This window comes from Phyllobates terribilis, unplaced genomic scaffold (assembly GCF_046119375.1).
Source record: "Phyllobates terribilis strain yellow unplaced genomic scaffold, ASM4611937v1 Scaffold_2__4_contigs__length_985480577, whole genome shotgun sequence".
NCBI lineage: Eukaryota > Metazoa > Chordata > Amphibia > Anura > Dendrobatidae > Phyllobates > Phyllobates terribilis.
The window spans coordinates 380,780,908-380,793,710 of NW_027362762.1; the positions used below are offsets into that span (position 1 = coordinate 380,780,908).

The 12,803-nt window shown below is 44.0% G+C and overlaps 1 protein-coding gene across 2 annotated transcripts in view; it reads right to left on the bottom strand.

Moving 5' to 3' along the window:
* Positions 1-2,159: 2,159 nt before the first annotated feature.
* NMS (neuromedin S) overlaps positions 2,160-12,803 on the bottom strand; it is a 115,247-nt gene continuing 104,603 nt past the window's right edge. The window contains exon 9 of one of the 2 annotated variants that reach the window (XM_073670503.1): positions 2,160-4,942. The gene's annotated coding sequence lies outside the window, so the exon portion shown is untranslated. The remainder of the gene's footprint in view (positions 4,943-12,803) is intronic. The other variant, XM_073670502.1, reaches the window with a different exon arrangement.

Consider the following 12,803-nt stretch of genomic DNA (forward strand, 5'->3'; position numbering starts at 1 on the left):
GCTGTAAGGTGGTCACAGAAAGTACTTACAGTTAAAATGGAACACAGTTGTAGATAGAGTGGGGGTCTCAAGAAGTCTTTGGCTCCCTTATTATGCCTGCATGCATCAAGCCTTATATGACACACACATACATTTGGCAAAATTCAGTCAAATCGCTTGATAATCTAATGTGTATTGAGGTTTCCTCTCTCCCAATGGCAGATATAAGAAATCAAGCGTTAGGCATGGTAGATTTTCACACATTTGACTCTTTAATTTTCTGTAGTGATATTTATTTATTTTACTCACTTATATAGCGCCATTAATTCCACAGCGCTTCACAGACAATATCTCCACTGTCCCCTTTGGGGCTCACAATCTTCATTCCCTATCAGTATGTCTTTGGAGTGTGGGGATAAACCGGAGAACCCGGAGGAAATCCACGCAAACAAAGGGAGAACATACAAACTCCTTGCAGATGTTGTCCTTGGTGGGATTTGAACCCAGGTCCCAGCGATGCAATAAAGATATATTTTCATCTGAGTGTGTATGTTTATGGGAAAGACTGGAAAAATAGCGTTCAGATTTAAGTTATTTTCATGTGCATGCCCACCTTTAGTGATAATTACAATAATCTCATTGAACCTTTATTGTATATTATCATGAAAGTGAAGTTGTTTTCACAAAGTTTTCAAAGTATTTTCGAACTAATAGCAGTTTGTGCTGTGTGGCCTAGAACTGCAAGGCAAAATGTGCATGCAGTAATTCCATGAATCGTCAGATGTATGGACAACATGAGAACACTATGCTGTACTCAAAGCAATGTCCAGGGGGCAAGGTTTTTATCCCCTTCATGACAAGGAGATTTTTTGTGTTTTTGTTTTTTCCTCTCCTTCTTCCAAGAGCCATTTATTTTTCAGTCAACATATCCGTATGAGGGCTTGTTTTTTGCATGAGTTGTACTATTGAGTGACACCATTCATTCTACCACAAAATGTGAAAAAAAAGTGCGTTGAAATTGCAATTATGTTTTTTATTTACCATGTTCATTGTATGGTAAAACTGACTTTTTATTTAAGTTTTGAAAAAAATTGGGATATTTGTAAAAAAAATAAAAATTTAGCTTTTGTCGCCATTTTCCAAGACCCGTAACATTTCATTTTTCGGGATGTTTAGCTGTGAGATGGTTTATTTTTTGCACCCTGAGAAATTTTGTGGCCACCAAAAAGACAAAATTCTGGCACTTTGATTTTTTTTTTCATTACGCCGTTTACCGATCTGATTAATTTATTTCAAAGACCGGTTCACACAGAGCTAACCGTGAGAGCCACTGCCTGTGACCTGCGGTAACCTTAAAGGGGTATTCCCATCGCTAAGATCCAATCCCAATATGTAGTAGTTGTAATAATAATAATATTAGCAAATGCCTCCAATTAGAAATGTAGTAATGTTTTTCTGATTCACTATGTCTCTTTCCTAAGGTGTAGGCAATGCAGGACCTTAGGTATCCATGGTTACATCCACTGATATGGTGACTGATAGCTAGTTGCTAGTGGTCGTAACCATGGATACCTAAGGTCCTGCAATGCCTGCACATGAGTAAAAATACATACAGTAGCAAATCAAAAAACTATACTACATTTCTAAATGGAGGTATTTGCTAATATTATTATTACTAGACGTACTACATATTTAGATAGGATCTTGGAGATAGGAATACCCCTTTAATTACAATTGCGTTTGTCTTTATTACTTGTGACTAGAGGGTTAGTAATGGGGGTGTATGATGGACACCTCTTCATTACTAACCTCTGGGTTTGATGTCAGCAGACATAAAACAGCTGACATCCACTCCAAAACTATTACTCCCTTGCCAATGCACCAGGGCAAGTGGGAAGAGCCGAGGCTAAGCTCCAGAATTGGCGCATGTAATGGATGTGCCATTTCTGGGGCAGCTGAGGGCTGGTGTTATTAGTCTGGGAGGGGGCCAATATCCATAGTCCCTTTCCAACCTATTAATATCAGCGAACTGCTGTCTGTTTAGCCTTTGCTGGTTATTAAAAATAGTGGGGACCACACATCATTTTTTTGGGGGGGTTCCCCTTTTTTAATTACCAGTAAAGGCTAAGCAAACAGCTGTGAGCTGTTATTAATAGGCTGGAAACCTTTATGGCTATTGGTTCCTTCCCGGAATATTATCATCAGCACCCTGCTGTCAGCTTTCCCTCAGCTGGTTAGTAAAATTAAGGGGGACCCCACGCCGTTAACATTTTTTTAATTTATTTTATACACGCTATTCACAGATGGAGGGTGCTGACTCCAACTCTCATCAGTGTTGCCTGGTCGCGCTGATTGCATGGAGACCAGGAGACAATGATGAGAGTTGGATTTAGCACAAACTGTAAAGCTTTTCCCAGACGCTGGTACGTGTCACACTGACAGCACACGGATGTTACACAAGGATGTTACACATGGACAGCACGGATACTGTTTTTTTCAGTATCGAAATATCAGGACGTGTGAAGGGAGCCTAAAGGGGCTTTTCACTTTTACAAAAGTGGACCCCCAAACATTTGTTATGATGTGAAATAACAAAATAAGGGCAAACTCACCTGTAGAGGTTTTAGCTCCTTTCACTTGGTGTTGGTGCTGTGTGACTGCCATTAGTGATGTGATGCTGTGCCTGTAGGCTGGTGTGACCTAGAGCCGTGGGGGCTTTGCCTTGCGGCATGGTGGTGTGAGGCACATTTGTCAGTCCCCCTGTTGGTGTTGTATCACTTTGAAATGCTGCAGCCACGACCAGAGACAAACATACATGGGTGGGATACTACAGCCAGTGGCTGATGCAGGCTGCACATGGTTTGGGCAGAATGTATCAGCTGACAGGTTCCCTTTAAGATTAGGGACCCACTGAGAGGTTCACCATGATGTGGCAGTGGGATTCGTACAGGTTGGTCAGACTGGTAAACTGAGAACTTAGTCTTCAATTTTGTAAATTTTTGCTTAGCCGCAATAGATCATTGTATATGTTTTAGATATACTGTCAATTTCTTTTTCTATAGTTAAGTTATACTACCTGATTTTGTTATTTTAGATTATAGTAAATGTTTTGGGTCCTCTTTTCTCAAAGTGTAAAAGTGTATCAAATAAATACAAAACAATGGGACATCTATATGGAGCAGTTGTCTGTATCATTTGCATGTACTGCAGTAATTTATTCAGCGCTGCAAGAATTATTAGCACCTTATAGAAAATTACATACATTACAATACAAGACATTGAAGGTACAACAACATTACATTGAACATGTAAGTATTATATGCCATTGCTTTTCATTACATCACTGGTACGATAATACTTTATACCATTAAATGTTATAAAAAAAAATATAGGGCAGGTAAATTCAAAATACTATAATTTTAGGTTTTATTATGATTTTTGAGAATGTTTTATTATGAAACATTATTATAGCAGTGGTGGGTGATGCCACCATAACTCCCAAGCAGCAAGCTCGCTGTCTTGGAGTCATATTTGACACACAACTTTCCTTTATTCCCCATACACAATCACTCACTCGCTCATGTCACCTGCACCTTAAAAACATCTCCAGAATCTGACCTTTTCTCACCTTTGATACTGCAAAAACTCTTACTGTCGCTCTTATTCACTCTCATCTGGACTACTGCAGCTCTCTTCTAATCGGTCTCCCTCTAAACAAACTCTCTCCTCTCCAATCCATTCTGAATGCAGCAGCCAGGGTCATATTTCTATCAAGCCGCTTCACCGACGCCTCTACCCTGTGCCAGTCATTGCACTGGTTACCAATTCACCACAAAATACAATGCAACAAACTCATCTTTCTCACCCACAAATCTCTCCACAGTTCTGCACCAACCTATATCTCATCCCCCATTTCTGTCTATCACCCTTCCCATGCCCTCCGTTCTGCAACTGATCTAAGACTAACATCCTCCTTAATCCGAACCTCACACCTCCGTCTCCAAGACTTCTCTCATGCCGCGCCAGTTTTCTGGAATGCATTGCCCTAAATTATGCGACTAATAACGATCCCCTATGTCTTCAAACATGCTTTAAAAACACATCTGCTTAGACAGGCCTACCACCTCAACTCACCAACTTAACTCTCTCCTGTTCCCTCCTAAATGTAAAACTTAATCTGCTCCTGCCTATTCATCTTGTCTCTACATCCTCCATGCACCCAATAGCACACGGTAACTGCTCTTAGACAGAACCTGGCTGACGACCATGTTCTACCTATTGAGTCCCCCCATTTCCATGTACATTGTAAGCTTGCGAGCAGGGCCCTCACTCCTCATGTAACTGTTGAAATGTAATACGTTGTATTGTTTGTATTGTCTGTATATGCCCCTACTTAATTGTAAAGTGCTGCGGAATATGTTGGTGCTATATAAATAAAAGTTATTATTATTATTATAAAGCAGTGATAATATGTCAAAACCAAGCTCCACTTTGCATCCACATCACCTAATACAATGTTAATAGAATTGTTCCCTTATATAAGGGGGATTGCAACCATGCACAGCTGTAGAGAATTTATTTTCTATGCTCCACATAAAGTTCTTGCGTGAGCTTCCATAAGCTCCATTCGCAGAATACCAGCTACCATAAATTATATCATTATATTGGTTATGGAACCCACAGGAGGGATGGTTGTAAATGGAACAGCTCCAGTTGTATTCCAAACTGACATGCATATCTTGAAATACACAAAACTTAAATACATTGTCATAAATTTACTAACTTTGCATCTTTATTAGAATATGTTAAAATCTTATAAATGCAGATAACTTTTATATACTCTTAAAGTAATGCTATGTTTGCAATTATGTTTAGCTGTTAAAAAGAAAGCTTCTTTTCAGTTAAAATCACGTTAAAGAAAAAAAAATCTGTGATCAATCCATGCTGGAAATCCTCAGTGATTCTGTAAAAGAAACAATGCAATAATGTTATTTTAGTGAATTGATCAACAGGTATGTAATCTTCTTTTCTTTTGAAACTCATAGACAGCCTATAATATCTCTTCATATCACTTTAGGCACTAATTAGCATCAGTCTGGAAAGCCAAGGATGACATACCAATAAAATAAAACAGCATCAGTAGCTGATGACAAAGTTGGTTCAGACACAAGTGTGTGTATTGCTGTTTCAATCACAGACGTCACAACAACAGCTTAAAGCCAGCAAAACTTATTATTGATGAAAGCTTTGAAGGAGATATGACTTTTTGGAACAAAGAGGTACAAAACTTATAGGGAACCTGACACATTGAAAATGATATCTGATCTGCCGGCAGGATATTATAGAGCAGAAGGAGCTGTTCAAATTGATATACATTTTTGTTAGAAAAGTTTCAGTGAAATTTACATTTTATTCCTTGAAATCCCTGGTGTATGTATGCATGGGTTCATTAAGTGGTCATATACAGTGATAGACATTTTCCTTGTATGACTGTGCATGCAGTGAAGGCTGAAAATTACTGAGCATTACTGCCCACTGAACCATACTGTAAGGCGGTGGTCTTCTTCACACCGTGAAGTAAATGAGGCAGTGATCCAAGCAAGTCCAACATAAACAGCTTTTATTTCAGCAACTCACGGGTTAACAGAAAGTCCTCCGGTTCGCACCGGGTTAACAGAAGTCCATACACAATGGTTGCCATGGGCAACGGCCGCGCCAGGCCGCTCAGAGCCTGACGGGTGCAGAGCCTTCCCAGGCGTGGGTTCAGCTATACACAGCCCTACCGAGTTTTCCTGCTATGCTCCTAGCAGGTCCCAACACTGAACAACACTAATCCTTAGTGCAGTGTTTTTAAAGGACCTGTGGCAAGAGCCACTGGAAAACCCGGGTTGGAGGGAGGAGGCCTCCCCACTGCCTTCCTGTAGCCTCCTCCAAGAAATGAAGGCCCTGCCGGGTTTTACTAAACTGCCTTAGCCAGATAGCCTGACCAGGTCAATGCTCACCTTCATTCCTGCATTGCAGCTGCAGGTGAGTTTGTGACTGCAATGCACTCCAATGGATTTAATAGGTCTCTGTACACATTCTGGGGGATATATAACGTCCCTCGTATACGATCCCGGTCACTGCCTCACATATCCCCCCTTCTGTTCAAACTTGTGGGGTTGAACATTTGACGCCATACAGGGTGCCCGGGACAGGGCATCTGAGTTTGCCTGCAACTTTCCAAGGCGATGTTCTACTGAAAAACTGAAATTTTGCAGTGACAGGAACCACCTGGTGACTCGCGCATTCCTCTCCTTGGCATTCCTCATCCATACCAAGGGTGAGTGGTCCATCACCAAGAGGAACTGACGCCCGAATAAATAATAACGTAGCAATTCCAAGGCCCACTTAATTGTCAAACACTCTTTCTCTACCACGCTATAGTTTTTCTCTGCCGGGACAAGTTTTCTACTCAAGTAGGTGACCGGGTGCTCTTCACCATTCACTTTTTGTGACAATACCGCCCCTAGACCTACCTCCGAGGCATCTGTCTATACAATGAAGGTTTCCATGAAGTTGGGGCTGATGAGGACTGGCTGTCCACACAGGGCCAACTTCATGGACTGAAAGGCTTCTTCTGCCTGAGGGCTCCACCGAACCATTACCGATTTTTTTCCTTTCAAGAGATCGGTCAGGGCCGCCGTTCTCCCCGCAAAATTAGGTATAAACCGGCGGTAATACCCAAGGATGCCAAGGAATGTCCTCACCTGCTTTGTACTTGACGGTTTAGGCCAGTTTTTTATGGCCTCAACTTTATTGATTTGGGACTCGATAACACCTCGGCCAATAACATACCCCAAATATCGGGCTTCCTCTAGCCCTATCGCACATTTTTGGGGGTATGCCGTTAACCCCGCGGCTCTGAGAGAATCCAGCACCGCTTGTACCTGGGATAGATGCGTATGCCAGTCGGTGCTAAAGATGATAATGTTATCTAGATACGCGTACGCGTACTCCTAATGAGGCTTGAGCACTATGTCCATCAACCTCTGGAATGTAGCCGGGGCCCCATGTAACCCAAAAGGTAAGACCACATAGTGATATAGACCTTCCGGAGTTATGAAGGCGGTCTTTTCCTTTGCCGATTTCGTGAGAGGTACCTGCCAGTAATCCTTGGTGAGATCAAGCGTGGTAAAGTACTGAGCCTACCCCAGTCTCTCAATCAGCTCATCCACCCTGGGCATTGGATAAAGGTCAAACTTCGACACTTTATTTAATTTCCGGAAATCGTTACAAAAGCGCAACGATCCGTCGAGTTTCGGAATCAGTACGATGGGGCTAGCCCACTCACTCAGTGATTCCTCGATGATGCCTAACTGGAGCATTTGTTTTACCTCAGCCGTGATGGCTTGCCTCCGGGCTTCGGGTACCCGGTACGTTCACATTTGCACCCGTACCCCAGGTTCGGTGACAATGTCATGTTGGAGAACTGTAGTCCTACCCAGTAGCTCTGAGAACACGTCGATATTCTGCTGCACCAGCGAGCGAGCCTCCCGTCGCTGCTGTTTAGTGAGAGCATCACTTATCCTGACCTCTCCCCTCAGACGCATCCCTGGCTGAAGGTAGAGAACTCTCTGACGTCATGCCCGAAGTGACATCTGTAACTAAACACTCTCGATCTTTCCAAGGTTTTAGCAGGTTTACATGGTAAAGCTACTCAGGTTTCCTCCTTCCGGGCTGATACACCTGGTAATTTACCTCCCCCACCTTTTCTCGAACCTCATATGGCCCTAGCCACTTGGCCATGAGCTTACTCTCGGCTGTGGGTACCAGTACTAACATCCGATCGCCCTTGTTAAAAGACCTGACCGTGGCTCTTTTATTATATGCCTGGGCACCTAACAGATGTTCTTTCACGATGGGCATGACCGCCGAAATCTGGTCCTGCATACTAGCCACATGTTCAATTATACTCCTATGTGTAGTCGGCTCTTTTTCCCACGTCTCTTTGGCTACGTCCAACAGACACCTAGGGTGTCTGCCGTACAATAAATCAAAGGGAGAGAACCCTGTGGAAGCCTGGGGTACCTCACGGACGGCGAACATCAAATAGGGTAATAACATGTCCCAATCCCTTTCGTCATTAGAAACCACCTTTTTAAACATGGACTTGAGGGTTTTATTGAACCGTTCTACTAGCCCATCGGTTTGAGGGTGGTACACCGAGGTGCGCAATTGTTTAATTTTTAGCAGTTTGCACAGTTCCCTTGTCACCTTGGACATAAAAGGGGTCCCTTGATCCGTCAGGATCTCCTTAGGCAGTCCAAGGCGACAGAACATGGCAAACAGCTCCCGTGCAATCAGTTTCACCGAGGTGTGACGTAGCGGTATAGCCTCCGGGTACCGTGGACAAAACTACCTCCGCGGTTGGGTACTCTCGGAGGTCCCCATGGATACACACAACCCCGACTGTCAGTCCACTGGGGTTGTCTCCTGCCACCAGCGACCCATGTACCAAAATCACTAGGCTCCCTGAGTCTAGGAGGACCTCCGTGGGGTACCCATTAACCAGTACCCGGAACAGTTGAGGTTCACTGTCCGAGGGGTCGGCGCTCGGCGTGCAGATGGTCTGGGCATACATTGAGACCTGGCGGTTATACCCGCAGTTCATGGACTCTGTAGTCAGGGGACAGTTAGCAACCACATGTCCCGGCCCCTGACACCGCCAGCACCTAATGGTGGCAGTACTGTTAGGTCTTATGAACGTTCGTGAGTTAACCGGTCTCCTGCCACTCTCACTCCGGGGTACCCCTTCAGCACGGTACGGTGCTAACTATCCTCAGCAGAGGGACGCGACCCCTTTCCCGGTTCCTGGGTTGGCAGGGATTGGCGTGACAGCCGCGAGGGGGCAGAGTCTCGGATGAAGTCCTGAGTGGCTGAGTAGCGCTCGATCAGGCTGACCACCTGGTCGAGGGTGCCGGGGTCCCCTTGCCCCACCTAACGTTGGATAGCGGCCGGCAGAGTCCTCACCAGTCGGTCGACCACCACCCTCTCCACCATCTGGGCTGGAGTCAAAGACTCAGGCTGGAGCCACCTCTTTACCAGCTGCAAAAGGTCATAAGCCTGAGACCGGGCGGGTCGAGTCTCCACATAGGCCCATAAAAATACGCGCTGAGCCCTCACGTATCTATTGACCCCCAGTCGGGCAAGGATCTCACCTTTGAGCCTCTGGTATCCCTGGGCGTCCTCCCGACTAAGGTCGAAGTAGGCCTTTTGGGCATCCCTGACCAGAAACGGAGCCACCACTTCTGCCCACTGGCCGACTGGTAGGTTTTCCCGCTCTGCTGTGCACTCATAAATGGTAAAGAAGGCTTCCACGTCATCCTCCGGACCAATCTTCCTCAACGCTGAGCGAACCTTGTCCCGGGCCTCTCGACGTTCCATGGCTGGCGCCGTCGGTGTCTGCCGCAGGGCAGCAATCTGTTAATCTGTTGCAGCAACAGTTCATTTGTTTTTTGCTGCTGCTGGTACAGTAGGTGATGATGATGATTATGCTGCTGCTCCCGCTCCTGCTGTTGCCTCTGGAGACTCAGGTGCTGCTCCTGCTGTTGCCGCTGAGACTGCAGCTGCTGCTGCTGGGTGAGTACCAGCTGCTTTAACAGCTCTTCCATTTTGTCCACGGAGTGGGGCTGAAAGGTGGCAGGCCGGATTGTGGTCATGCAGCTGCCAGTGAGGGTATACCTCAGTCACAGTGCCCGCATTCTTGCACCAAGCTGTAAGGCGGCGGTGTTCACACCATGCAGTAACCGAGGCAGTGACCCAAGCAAGTCCAACATAAACAGCTTTTATTTCAGCAACTCACGGGTTAACAGAAAGTCCATTCACAATGGTTGCTGTGGGCAATGGCTGCGCTGGGCCGCTCAGAGCCTGACGGGTGCAGAGCCTTCCCAGGCGTGGGTTCAGCCGAGCTTTCCTGCTATGCTCCTAGCAGGTCCCAATACTGAACAACGCTAATCCTTAGGGCAGGGTTTTTAAAGAACCTGTGGCAAGAGCCACTGGAAAACCCGGGTTGGAGGGAGGAGGCCGCCCCACTGCCTTCCTGTAGCCTCCTCCAAGAAATGAAGGCCCTGCTGGGTTTTACTAATCTGCCTTAGCCAGGTAGTCTGACCAGGTCATTGCTCACCTTCATTACTGCATTGCAGCCGCAGCTGTGTCTGTGACTGCAATGCACTCCAATGGATTTAATAGGTCTCTGTACACAGTCTGGGGGATATATAACGTCCCTCGTATACGATCCCGGTCACTGCCTCACAGTACGTATACAGACACCAGGAATTTCAATAAATAAAATACTACTAAGTTCTACTAAATCTCTTCCTACAAACCTATGTATTATTCCACTCAGCTTTTCCTCCTCTATACCATGCTGTCCACAGATTTAACTGCATTTATAATGTGACAAGTTCCCTTAGATGGTCAGGTACAGTTGAAGGCACAAAGTTCCAGTGTCAACAACAGTCTCTCTCAAATATCATTCACAATGGCAATTTAAAAGTATTAGTGTATTTCAGTTCCTCAGGTTTCTTTTTGCAGCCTGACTTTGCTTGACTTCTCTTTCTTCTCTACAGCAGTCTACATCCTATCTTCCTGGCTTCTTCTCATATGCCTCCCAGGAAATCACTCACTGGATTCTTGATGACACACTATTTTGGCCCTCTGATGACTCACTGACCCTTGCTTATATAGTATCTCCAGCACCACCCTTCATAATGGTGGGCCCTGCTCTCGCAGGTTTACAATCTTTCAACAATGACTGCTTAATGTGACAGATATATAAGCTGGATGCTAGTTATCACCTCTAACCTTTTACTTTCATAGGGAAGGTTTCTTTTAACACAGCAGCTTGTCCTTGGGCACTCATCAGCTGACTGATCAAGTGACACAAGAAGCCCAAATTAATTGATTTCATTCCACCATTAAATTCAACCTGATCTCTAGCTTGTAAATTTTGAAGTCATATGTCCAACTTAAATGACAATCTCCTCAATGGTTTCATCCAAAGTTACAAATCTAAGCCTCTCTTAATGTTAAGCCAGTCATCAACTCCCGAATGTTTTTTTCCATCCATAAGTGCAGGCTCGGATTGGCCTACAAGTGAACAGGGTACTTCCCCGGTGAGCTCTTGTGCAGGGGTGGGCTCGCCACACCCCACATGACCAGTGTTTGGCACAGTACACTTAATGTAACATGTACTGACACCGGCAGCATCTCTTCATTAATTTACCAAAATACCTAGTTTGTTGTTACAGTAGTGTTCAAAATAATAGCAGTCCGATATGACTAACCAGATTAATCACTGTTTTTGGTATAAATTATATTACCACATATCAAACAATTTACCAGTTGGTGCAGTAGATTCTAAAAAAACCAACAGACTCAGCATTCATGATCTGCATGTTTTTGAGTCTGTGTATTTGAATAATTAATTGAAAGGGGGTGTATTCAAAATAATAGCAGTGTGGAATTCAATTAGTGAGGGCAATCATTCTGTGAAGAAACAGGTGTGAATCAAGTAGTCCTTATTTAAGGGTGAAGCCAGCACTTGTTGTGCATGCATTTTTCCTTGAAAGCCTGAGAAGTATGGGTCGTTCCAGACATTGTTCAGAAGAACAGCGTACTTTCATTAAAGTTGATTGGAGAGGGTAAAACTTATAAAGAAGTGCAGACAATGATAGGCTGTTCAGATAAAATGATCTCCAATGCTTTAAAATGGAAAGCAAAACCAGAGAGATGTGGAAGAAAACGTAAGACTACCTTTCGAATGCATCGAAGAATAGCCAGAATGGCAAAGGCTCAGCCAATGATCAAAGAGAGTCTCTAGTTACCTGTGAGTACTGTGACAGTTAGAAGACGCCTGTGTGAAGCTAATCTCTTAGCAAAAAGTCCCCGCAAACTCCCAATGTTAAAAAAAAAAAAGATGTGTACTGAAGCGGATACAATTTGCCAAAGAACACATCAACTGGCCTAAAGAGAAATGGAGAAACATTTTGTGAACTGATGAAAGTCAGATTGTTCTTTTTGGGTCCAAGAGCCGCAGAAAGTTTGTCCGAAGACTCCCAAACTCTGAATTCAAGCCACAGTGCACGCTGAAGACAGTGAAGCATGGTGATGCAAGCATCATGATATGGGCAAGTTTCTCTTACTATGGTGCCAGAGCTATTTACCGCATACCAGGGATCACGGACCAGTTTGCATATATTAAAATACTTGAAGAAGTCATGTTTCCTTATGTTGAAGAGGATATGCCCTTGAAATGGGTGTTTCAACAAGACAATGACCCTAAACACACCAATAAACGAGCAAAATTTTGGCTCCATTCCAAAAAAGTTGAGGTTATGAAGTGGCCAGCCCAATCCCCGGACCTTAATCCGATAGAACACTTGTGGGGTGACATTAAAAATGCAGTTTCTGAGGCAAAGCCAACAAATTCCAAAAAATTGTGGGATGTAGTCAAAGCATCCTGGGCTGGAATAACAGTTGACAGGTGCCAGAAGTTGGTTGACTCTATGTAACATAGATGTGAAGCAGTTATAAAAAACTGTGGGTATACAACTAAATATTAGGTTACTGATTCACAGGAATGCTAAATCCTCAAAAAAAAAGAGTACATATTGTGAGTTTGTAAAGACAAATGAAGACACTGCTATTTTTTAGAACAGCCCAATGTTCATTTTTTATTTTATGTAAAGTAATTAAAAAGTATATACATTTCTCTTCATGTTTTGAATTAGAAAACAGTATGCAATGTTTCCAATGCATGGAAATAAAAACTAGCATAACAA